Source organism: Ranitomeya imitator, chromosome 3, assembly GCF_032444005.1.
Source record: "Ranitomeya imitator isolate aRanImi1 chromosome 3, aRanImi1.pri, whole genome shotgun sequence".
Classification (NCBI taxonomy): Eukaryota; Metazoa; Chordata; class Amphibia; order Anura; family Dendrobatidae; genus Ranitomeya; species Ranitomeya imitator.
In genome coordinates, this window is record NC_091284.1 from 737,924,542 (window position 1) to 737,935,882 (window position 11,341).

Genomic DNA, 11,341 nt, shown 5'->3' on the forward strand with positions numbered 1-11,341 from the left:
AACCAGGGTAAACATCGGGTTACTAAGTGCAGGGCCGCGCTTAGTAACCCGATGTTTACCCTGGTTACCATTGTAAAAGTAAAAAAAATAACAGTACATACTTACATTCCTGTCACGTCCCCCAGCGTCAGCTTCCCTGCACTGTGCAAGCGCCGGCCGTAAAGCAGAGCGGTGATGTCACCGCTGTTCTCTGCATTACTGCCGGCCGGCGCTGACACAGTGCAGGGAAGCTGACGCTGGTGGACGTGACAGGAATGTGAGTATGTACTGTTTTTTTTTTTTACTTTTACAATGGTAACCAGGGTAAATATCGGGTTACTAAGCGCGGCCCTGCGCTTAGTAACCCGATATTTACCCTGGTTACCAGCGATGACAGTGGGTGATCAGCGACCAAAAAAAAGGTCCTCATCGTTCCCAGCGACCAACGATCTCCCAGCAGGGGCCTGATCATTGGTCGCTGTCACGCATAACGATTTCGTTAACTATATCGTTGCTACTTGACAAAAAGCAACGATATCGTTAACGAAATCGTTATGTGTGAAGGTACCTTAAGGCCTGCAATAGCAGCTGCGTGTACTTCTAGATCTCTAATGATTTGGATAGATAACTTGGAAAAACAACTAAGAGACGGTTTATCTAGAAATAAAGTGATAAAATCGATTCCCATGATTAGAGGGGCGGCAGCCTTTTTGGTGGACTCGTCAGTCGATTCTATTAAACTCACTTCCAAATCGGCAGCTTTATCTAATGCAGCTCGTAGGACGCTATGGCTAAAAAGTTGGCTATGTGAGGGAAAATTTTTGTTTGGAGAGACCCTGGATGACATTTTACAAAAAGCCAGAGATAACAAATGATGTGGCCAGGTTAGGGAACCCTTTTTCTTAAGCGGCCCATTCAGAATAGGAAGTTTTTCCGGAGACGTCCCCCAAGGGAACAGAACACATGAGATGATGGAAAAAGGAGGAATAGGGGGTTCCTCTTAGGTAATTCCCCAAGAAATAAAAAGATACCTGAGTGACACCTTCCCCAGGGTGGGAGGGAGATTATCTCAATACCTTCTGGCCTGGGAAAAAATCTCAACCAGCACTTGGATTTTGAACTTGATAAAAATAAAACTTCAAATAAACTTTACGTCCCTTCCTCCCCAAAACTATGTAGTCACCTCACTAAAATCCTCACCTCAGCAACAACAGGCATTGGAACAAGAAATTTCAAAGCTCATAAACAAAGACGTCATTCAAGAAGTCCCCCTACTGGAAAGAAGGACAGGGGTTTTTTCTCCACTATTTCTGGTTCCTTCTGCACAATAATAAACTTGCGGAAGCTAAACAGTTATGTAAAGAACCAAAGTTTCAAAATGGAATCAATAAAATCCACAATCAAAAATCTGTTTCCGAATTGCTGGATGATAGTGTTGGATCTCAGCGACGCGTATTATCACGTCCCCATCCACAAAAACTCCCAAGAAATACCTCAGACTAGCAGTGGTCATGGGAGGAGAAATAAGGGAATACCAGTACAAAGCCCTTCCCTTTGGCGTTTCAGTTGCACCCCGTATATTTACCAAATTGATAGCAGAAATGATGGCTCATCTAAGAGAAAAAGACATTTTAATAGTACCATACTTGGACGACTTTCTAATTGTCAGCAATTCAGCCCAACACTGTCGCCAACAATGCAACAGAGTAATAAAAACTCTAATGGAGTTAGGCTGGCTTCAAAATCTCCAAAAATGAAAACTAGAATCGACCAGAGTTCAAGAGTTTTTGGGCCTAACTTTGGATTCAATAACACAGGAATGTCGTCTTCCAGACCAGAAAAAAACAAAAAAATATTAAATCTTGTCTCAAGAGCATGCTCAAACCCTCATATGACCTTGAGAGGGGCGATGTCACTACTGGGGCCCCTTTCTGCCGGTCTTCCAGCAATACAGTGGGCACAAATTCACACGAGGAACCCCCAGTGGGATATTCTGAGGAATCAGATTACACTGGAGGAACATCTAGAAGGACATATGACTCTAAACTCAGACCCTATTCGTTCCCTAGCCTGGTGGTTGGATTCCAACAACCTATCAAAGGGGGTACCTTGGGTAATAGACATATCTCGGATAGTTACCACGGATGCCAGTCCTATGGGGTGGGGAGCTCACCTGGGCAACAGTATCACTCAGGGAGTCTGGACAGGTCAAGAATACGGCGCATCCTCAAACCAAAAAGAACTTTGGGCGGTGAGCCGCGCTCTATCATTTTTCCTTCCCAGCCTGCAGGGGCATCATGTCCGGGTTTTTTCGGACAATAAGGTAGTGGTAGCCTACCTGAACCACCAGGGGGGGACCAGGTCCCAAGCCCTAATGAAGGCCGCTTCCCAAATCTTCACCTTAGCAGAAAACAACTTCCTATCCCTCTCTGTGCTACATATAAAAGGGGTAGAGAACCAAAAAGCAGACTTCTTAAGCCGTACCTATTTAAAACAGGGGGAAACACTGAATCAAAGCGTCTTCGATCAGATCACCAAACTATGGGGGGTCCCTGTAATAGACCTTTTTGCCAGTGTAAACAACAGGGAAGTGAAGGAATTCTGTTCTCTGGACCCCAGAGGGGGCCCTCGAGAACTGGATGCATTCACGATTCCCTGGACTCAAGGTCTCGCATATGCCTTTCCCCCTCATATACTTATCCCAGCAGTTCTGTGGAAAACCAGACAGGACAGGGCGAGACTCATCCTAATAGCCCCCTTCTGGCCCAAAAGAACCTGGTTTTTCTGGCTGAGGATGCTATCGGTCACCGATCCCTGGGTTCTTCCGCACCTCCTATCGCAGGGACCGGTGTTCCACCCTCAGTCGGAGAGTCTCCACTTGACAGCGTGGAACTTGAGGTCACTACTAAAGGCAAGGGGCTTTTCAGATAAATTAGTGTCCACACTATTGAAAAGTAGGAAAACAGTAACAACTAAAATCTACGATAAAACCTGGAAAAAGTTTCTGTCCACCTCTGGGGTAAGATTACAAGATGGGGTCCCAGTTGTTAAAGTATTAGAATTCCTACAAAAAGGCTGAAGGTACCGTCACACTGGACGATATCGCTAGCGATCCGTGACGTTGCAGCGTCCTGGCTAGCGATATCGTCCAGTGTGACAGGCAGCAGCGATCAGGCCCCTGCTGTGATATCGCTGGTCGGGGAAGAAAGTCCAGAACTTTGTTTCGTCGCTGGATCTCCCGCTGACATCGCTGGATCGGCGTGTGTGACGCCGATTCAGCGATGTCTTCGCTGGTAACCAGGGTAAACATCGGGTTACTAAGCGCAGGGCCGCGCTTAGTAACCCGATGTTTACCCTGGTTACCATCGTTAAAGGTAAAAAAACAACCACTACATACTTACCTACCGCTGTCTGTCCCCGGCGCTGTGCTTCTCTGCTCTGGCTGTGAGCACAGCGGCCGGAAAGCACAGCGGTGACGTCACCGCTCTGCTTTCCGGCTGCCCTGTGCTCACAGCCAGAGCAGAGAAGCACAGCGCCGGGGACAGACAGCGGTAGGTAAGTATGAAGCGTTTGTTTTTTTTACTTTAACGATGGTAACCAGGGTAAACATCGGGTTACTAAGCGCGGCCCTGTGCTTAGTAACCCGATGTTTACCCTGGTTACCGGGGACCTCGGGATCGTTGGTCGCTGGAGAGCTGTCTGTGTGACAGCTCTCCAGCGACAAAACAGCGACGCTGCAGCGATCCGGATCGTTGTCGGTATCGCTGCAGCGTCGCTTAGTGTGACGGTACCTTTAGTTCTAGGCCTCTCGGTAAGCACCTTAAAAGTGCAAATAGCTTTAGGTGCATTATACAGTGAGGGTATGTGCACACGTCAGGATTTCTTGCAGAAATTTTCCTGACAAAAGCAGGACATTTCTGCCAGAAATCCGCATGCGTTTTTTTCGCGTTTTTTCATGCGTTTTTGACGCGTTTTTGGTGCGTTTTTTGTGCGTTTTTTCCCAAATGCATAGAATAGCGGGAAAAAAGCAGAAAATCCACAAAATTAATGAACATGCTGCGGAAAAAAACGCATCATGTGCACAAAACATGCAGAATGCATTCTAAATAATAGGATGCATAATATATGCGTTTTTAATGAGTTTTTATAGCGTTTTTACCGCGAAAAAACTTGAAAAAAACTGAACGTGTGCACATAGCCTGAGAATATAGCCGCTAACCCATGGGTAACAAGGTTTATTAAAGCTGCTGTAAGATCTAAACCCATAAACATTAAAAGACTACCAACCTGGGACTTAAATTTAGTCTTGTCAGCTGTAACAGAACCCCCGTTTGAGCACATAGATTCGATACCACTTAAAACCTTATCACTTAAAACGGCCCCTCTCACAGCTTTAACATCTGCCCGTAGAATAAGGGTACAGTCACACAGTGGCACTTTTGTCGCTACGACGGTACGATTCGTGACGTTCCAGCGATATCCATACGATCTCGCTGTGTCTGACACGCAGCAGCGATCAGGGATCCTGCTGAGAATCGTACGTCGTAGCAGATCGTTTGGAACATTCTTTCGTCGCTGGATCTCCCGCTGTCATCGCTAGATTGGTGTGTGTGACACCGATCTAGCGATGCGTTCGCTTGTAACCAGGGTAAACATCGGGTTACTAAGCGCAGGGCCGCGCTTAGTAACCCGATGTTTACCCTGGTTACCAGCGTAAATGTAAAAAAAAAACAGTACATACTTACATTCCGGTGTCTGTCAGGTCCCTTGCCGTCTGCTTCCTACACTCACTGACTGCCAGCCGTAAAGTGAAAGCAGAGCACAGCGGTGACGTCACCGCTGTGCTGTGCTTTCACTTTACGGCCGGCAGTCAGTGAGTGCGTGAAGCAGACGGCAAGGGACAGACACCGGAATGTAAGTATGTACTGTTTGGTTTTTTTTACGCTGGTAAACAGGGTAAACATCGGGTTACTAAGCGCGGTCCTGCGCTTAGTAACACGATGTTTACCCTGGTTACCCGGGAACCTCGGCATCGTTGGTCGCTGGAGAGCTGTTTGTGTGACAGCTCTCCAGCGACCACGCTACGACTTACCAACGATCACGGCCAGGTCGTACTGCTGGTCGTGATCGTTGGTAAATCGTATAGTGTGACGGTACCCTAAGTGATCTCCAGGCTCTATCTGCAAATCCTCCCTTCACGCAAATCATGGACGATAGGGTAATACTAAGAACAGACCCGATTATCTACCCAAGGTTGCTTCCAATTTTCACAGGTCCCAGTAGATAATCCTTCCTTCCTTCTGCCCAAATCCTAAAAATAAGAAAGAGGAAAAATTCCACACATTAGATGTGAGAAGGTGTCTAGTACAATACTTAGAATCCACCCAACAGCATAGGAAGGAAGGGTCTCTCTTTATCTGTTTTCAGGGACCTAGAAAAGGACTCAAAGCCTCCAAAAGCACTATAGCTCGCTGGGTAACAGATGCGATAGCCTTGGCGTACTCATCCACAGGAAACACAGTTCCTGAGGGGCTCAAAGCGCACTCTACAAGAACTATGTCGACCTCCTGGACAGAAAGGTCGGAGGTATCAATAGACAAAATCTGTAAGGCGGCCACCTGGTCATCACCTTCAACCTTTTTTAGACACTACCGCTTAGATCTAGTCTCTTCATCTGACTTAACATTCGGAAGAAGCGTCTTGCAGGCTGTGGTCCCTCCCTAAAGCAATAATATCTGCAATTCTCTCTGGTAGTGCTGTCATGGGCGACTGAGAAAAGCATAGTTACTTACCGATAACGGTATTTCTCAGAGCCCATGACAGCATCGGCTTATTTCCCCCCCTTGCCACATGTGCGGTGAGCACCTTATTGTATTTTGATTATAGACACGGTGTAATCCTGCTAAGCAATATGTTAAAATTTTATATTTTCCTGTTGTCACTAACCTGGAGGACCTCTGATGCTCTGTAAACCAAACTGAGGCAGGAGAGAGGTACCACCCTTTTATCCTATAGGGTTCCTGTCCCTGAAGGGTGGATCCCCTCGCTCTGGTAGTGCTGTCATGGGCTCTGAGAAATACCGTTATCGGTAAGTAACTATGCTTTTTTGGTACTCGCTGTAAAATCTTTCTTGTAGCCTTCATTGGGGGACACAGCACCCTCCCTAATTGTTTGTACCATTATTGGGCCTATGTGCCTTCATTGTTGGGTTGGTACATATGTTGAGGTTTTGGTTGCTTCTGCTACTGCTTTAACACTAACTGAGGTACTTTATGCCTGTAGGTGGGTGTATACTGCAGAGGAGGAGCTTTTTTTTTTTGCCTAGTGTCAGCATCCTAGCGACAGCAGCATACACCCATGGTTAGCGGTGTCCCCCAAAGAAGGCTCCTAGAAAGATATTCTACGGTGAGAACCAAAAATCCCTCTTTTTAGGGACCACATCACATTTGAAGTCACATTGGTGGACTCCATGTCGCGTTTGGAGAGCCTCTGATGTGCCCAAAGAGTGAAAATCCCCCACAAATGACACCATTTTGGAAACTAGACCCCTCAGGGAACTGAGCTAGATGTGTGGAGAGCACATTGAACCCTCAGGTGCTTTACAGAAGTTTATAACTGTGAGCTGTGAAAATAAAAAATATCATTTTCCCCATAAAAATGTTTTTAGCCCCAAATTTTGCATTTTCATAAGGGTAACAGGAGAAATTGCACCATGCAATCTGTAGTGCAATTTCTCCTGAGTACGTAGTGATGAGCGATCACTAAAATGCTCGGGCACTCGTTGCTCAGGTCGAGCAGATTGGAATATTCGGGTACTCGGCCAGAACAACGAGCCCAATGTAAGTCTATGGGAGACCCGAGTATTTTTACCGCGATCCTCCCCAGGGGTCCTTTTTAAGGTCTAAAAACGTCTGGAAATGATGGAAACACTGCTCAAATGACACAGGGACATCATGGGGATCGCCCCGGAAGCATTCCTGACTCCTAGCTCACAGCTTTAATCAATTTTTTCTGAGATTCATGTCATTTTGTCCCAGTGCCACAAAAAACTCATGAAAACGAAACAAAAACTGGTTTTGCTTGGAAATATGTCAAGGTACATCCTTTGCAAGTTAATGACTTGCCTGTAAGGCCAAATATTTAACCCCAGACCGAAAATTTCCTCCCCCACTAAGGGTATGTTTCCACGTTCAGGAAACGCTGCGTGTTTAACGCTGCGTAGAGCCGCAGCGTCAAACACGCAGCGTCCAGATGTTACAGCATAGTGGAGGGGATTTCATGAAATCCTGTTTCCACTATGCGGTAAAACACGCAGGCGGAAGACCCGCGTAAATGGACATGCGGCGCGTCTTTTCAGAACGCAGCATGTCTGTTTACAATGCGGCGACGCTCCGTCACCGCGCCGGAAATTTACCATAGACTATCATTAGATGCGATAAATTCGCATCTAATGATTAGTCACATGCGTAGAAACTGCGTAAATGCAGCTTACTACCCATGTCTGCCGGCTCACCTGTCCCGCCGCCGGAAGTCTCTCGTCCACTACAGTTCTCGCGATAACTTATGTTATTGCGAGAACTGCCGTGCACGTGACCGGGACTTATCTCCGGTCGTTAGTCTGGTTGTCGCAAACAGCGAGAACGCTGTAGTGTAGGTGATCGCTGCAGAGTCATCTCCGGCGATCATCTACTGGCTCTGCTACATTTAGATGTCAGGCATCCAGATGTAGCAGAGCCGGACTCGTCTACACTGTGTGCACATACACCACATGACATGCGGCGACATGCAACGACATGCAGCATGTGACAACATGCGACATGCAACAACATGCAACGTGCACCATACAGCATGCGACATGCACCATTCAACATACACCATACAACACATACATACAGTACATTAAACATAGATTACATACTTCCCATCACTTGTCACTTCGATCCCCGAAACCAGTATCGCCTGTAAAAAATATTAAAATAATAAACAAACACTATACTCCATGATCCGCAGAAATCCAATTAAAACGAGTGTCCCACGACGATCTCCCATGGAGAGCAGCAGCATCAGCTGATGCGACCGCTCTCCAGGGGCTCCAGGAATACAATGAAGGAAGGTATCTTTCCGCACTGTATTCCTCCACCGCTGTAAAAAATAGTCTCTAGTCTCACTTGTGGCACTGCTGTGTGAGAAAGTTCCCACGCAGCAATGCCATAAAATGAGACCCTGAACTGAGTTAACCTCAGTGATACACTGCAGGAGCCATTGTCTCCTGTCAGTGTGTCACTGGAGGGCCTATAGAGCAGTGACATCACCAGATGTCACTGTTCTATAGGGGAGATCGTCATGGGACACTTGTTATTAATTGGACTACGGTGGACAGTTAGTATACGGTTTATTATTTTTAATTTTTTGCATGTGATCAAGTATGGTAAGTATGGTTAAATTAAGAATAATATAATACTTTTTTCTGGCTGTGTCTTTATTTTGTTTTTTAACTCTTTCACTACTCTAGGATTAATAATGGATAGGAGTCTTATTGACGCCTCTCCATTATTAACCCGGCTTAATGTCACCTTACAATAGCAAGATGACATTAACCCCTTATTACCCCATATCCCACCTCTACACGGGAGTGGGAAGAGAGGGGCTAAGTGCCGGAATTGGCGCATCTTACAGTTGCGCCATTTCTGGGGCGGCTGGGGGCTGGTATTTGTAGCCGGGGGGGCAATATCCATGGCCCCTCTCTAGGCTATGAATATCAGCCCGCAGCTGTCTGCATAGCCTTTCTGGCTATAAAATATAGGGGGACCCCACGTCTTTTTTTTATATTTTGGGGTCCCCCTATCTTTATAGCCAGTAAAGGCTGTGCAGAAAGCTGCGGGCTGATATTCATAGCCTAGAGTGGGGCCATGGGTATTACCCCCTTCCCAGGCTACAAATATTGGCCCCCGGGCCGTTGGCTTTCCCCCTCTGGGGCAGAAAATTGCGCGGGAGCCCACGCCATTTTTTTCCCTTTTTTTTTTTTCTAAATTAAACGTTCAGTCATAAACATCGTCCTTGCTATTACATATCTACTAGATGGTGGCCCGATTTTAACGCATCGGGTATTCTAGTATATGTATGTATGTACGTCGCGCTGTGAGTGTGGGTTAAATTCCGCGCCAATATCGCTGATTGGTTGCGGCCAGCCACGTAGTATATAGCACAGCCACGTAGTATATAGCACAGCCCACATAGTATATCACACAGCCACGTAGTATATAGCACAGTTAACACAGTAGATAGCGCAGCCACGTAGTATATAACAGCCACGTAGTATATAGAACAGCGGTGTAGTATATAACAGCCCATGTAGTATATAACTGCCCACGCAGTAGATAGCACAGCCACATAGTATATAGCACAGCGATGTATATAACAGCCCACGTAGTATATAGCAGACGCGTAGTATATAGCTCAGGCACGTAGTATATAACAGCCCACGTACTATATAGCACAGCAATGCAGTATATAACAGCCCACGTACTATATAGCACAGCAATGCAGTATATAACAGCCCACGTAGTATATAGCAGCCACGTAGTATATAGCACAGCCCACGTAGTATATAACACAGCCCACGCAGTAGATAATAATAATCTTTATTTTTATATAGCGCTAACATTCTGCAGCGCTTTACAGGTTGCACACATTATCATTGCTGTCCAGCTGCTGTCCCTTGCAGCGGTGGAGTCCTGGGTTCAAACCCTACCAAGGACAACATCTGCAAAAGAGTTTGTATGTTCTCTCCGTGTTTGCGTGGGTTTCCTCCGGGCACTCCGGTTTCCTCCCACATTCCAAAGACATACTGATAGGGAATTTAGATTGTGAGCCCCATTGGTGACAGCATTGATAATGTGTGCAAAACTATAAAGCGCTGCAGAATATGTTAGCGCTATATATATATATATATATATATAATAATAAATTAAATAATACAGTATACTTAGATCATCACCAAGAGGTTTTTAAACATCATCCGTCTGGAATATCTGAGAAGCATTACCTACACTGCATGGGCGTCCCCAATTATGCAGGTATAAGTACATGTACAGGTACCCCAGTTTTGGCATCCGTCTTAGTCATGTTTCTCTGGTCTTATATATTGATTTATACTATGTAGTAACTAGTTTCACCCAGACCTCCAAGTGGCCACTTTTCAAGGTTGGATGAAACTGAGATATCATGGAGTCACAGACGAGGGGCCATAAACCCCTACAAAATAAAAACCTTAATGTTTTACAATGATAAACAACAAACATATAGAGGCTTAGAACTGTTGAAGTGAACAAACAAACATCAAGATTGTGCCACTATGAGCATTGTCTGTCACATCTGTAAATGTTTTATAAGAAATGCAGCTAAGTGATTGTCTGAATGCATTGGGTATGCAGCATTGAAATCTTGGTTACAAATCGCCATTTGTATATTCGCCATTTGTACATTTGAGGCAGCCAAAGTTATGGCTCTCGAGAGAATCTATAGTGTACAAAGCTATATTTTTAATGAACTACTGAGCCAAACTAACCATTGCTTTATCAAATTTATATGAAGTGTATTGTGTCCAGTGTGAGCAACCAGCCAACACAAAAAGGAGCTTTTTAAGGTACACAAATGTTATGAAATCTTTGCCCACAAGGATGTGGTTTCACCAATGTGGGGTACCTTTTTTAAAAAATATACTAGTGCAATTGCAGGTTCCTTGCCCAAACTTCACCGGCCTATAACAGTACAAAGCACGTTCACCATTGTGATCTAGTGGCAGTTAAACAAGAGACATTGCAGGAGACAGAGTTAAGAATTAGACTAAGTGTGAAGAATTAGACTAAGTGTGAACAGGTGCTGAACTGTTGTGAATTCTGTTGTCGAACTCCCTCCTGTGGTCGTGAATGGTACTTCGGCGAGTTCTGTCTGTGGGCTCCCTCTGGTGGCTATGAGTGAAGCTACTGCTTCTGAGGTTCCTTACACAGGTGACGTGGTTTATCCTTTGGTTGGCTGCTCTATTTAACTCCTCTCAGATCGTTACTCCATGCCAGCTGTCAATCTTTTTGCATTGGTTCAGTTCGCTCCTGGATCTCTCTGGTGACCTGCCTTCTTCTGCAGAAGCTAAGTTCCTGATAGTCATTATTTGTTCACTGTTTTCTTGTCCAGCTGGTTATCATGATTTTGTCTTGCTAGCTGGAAGCTCTGGGATGCAGAGTGGCCCCTCCGCACCGTAAGTCGGTGCGGAGGTCCTTTTTGCACACTCTGCGTGGTCTTTTGTAGGTTTTTCTGCTGATCGCAAAGTTACCTTTCCTATCCTCTGTCTATTTAGTAAGTCTGG